The sequence below is a fragment of the Xiphophorus hellerii genome, chromosome 9 (genome assembly GCF_003331165.1).
Source record: "Xiphophorus hellerii strain 12219 chromosome 9, Xiphophorus_hellerii-4.1, whole genome shotgun sequence".
NCBI lineage: Eukaryota > Metazoa > Chordata > Actinopteri > Cyprinodontiformes > Poeciliidae > Xiphophorus > Xiphophorus hellerii.
In genome coordinates, this window is record NC_045680.1 from 24,540,119 (window position 1) to 24,540,881 (window position 763).

Genomic DNA, 763 nt, shown 5'->3' on the forward strand with positions numbered 1-763 from the left:
GTCTCTGTTGAACACTGCGTTGCAGCAATTATGTGAACATTTTGGTTGTACTAAGTTGACTGCAAGTGTGCAACTTTAAAATTAGCATCTTGTCGGAGACGGCAAGACCAATGACTATCCTCAAGTATTCGTTCATTGGATCCAGAAGGTCGACCCAGTGGCTGAGCGTTTTTTGTTTTCTTTGATTAAGAGCGAGTCACTATAATGTCTGATTCCGTTTTTGACTCTGGCTGGGCTAACCTGAATCTGACAGGTCAATAATTTGGTCCTAAACTGTACATACATGAATGTATTTAACCTGCAACCTTCACTGTTTTCTGCCAGCATAGCTTTTCATGTGGCCCTCTAGACTCTAAAGGGACGCAGAAATAGAGCCGTCAAGATAACAGTGTGCTTAAATGTTATTTTATCAATCAAATCACAGCAGTTTTTATCTGCCAAAATCCATCAATCAGTCCCTCCACTTTTTTGCGAATTATCGTGAAAATTCACACAAAGTCAACAAGTCCCTGCACTTTTTTTGCGCTAATACGCAACTGTGAGTTTATTGCAGATTTTTCACACAAATGGATCCAAGGTGCTTTTTATTTCCACTTACAGGTGAATGTGTTTCTTACTCCTGTGAGTAACGAGTAATAAAAAGTTGCATTTCCCCATCATACATGAGTGCAAATATTTCTAAATCAGTACCACAAACACTTTGACTGTTAGTGTAAAAACTCCCAAAAACAATCGCAAAATTGCGAATAATATTGAATAAATA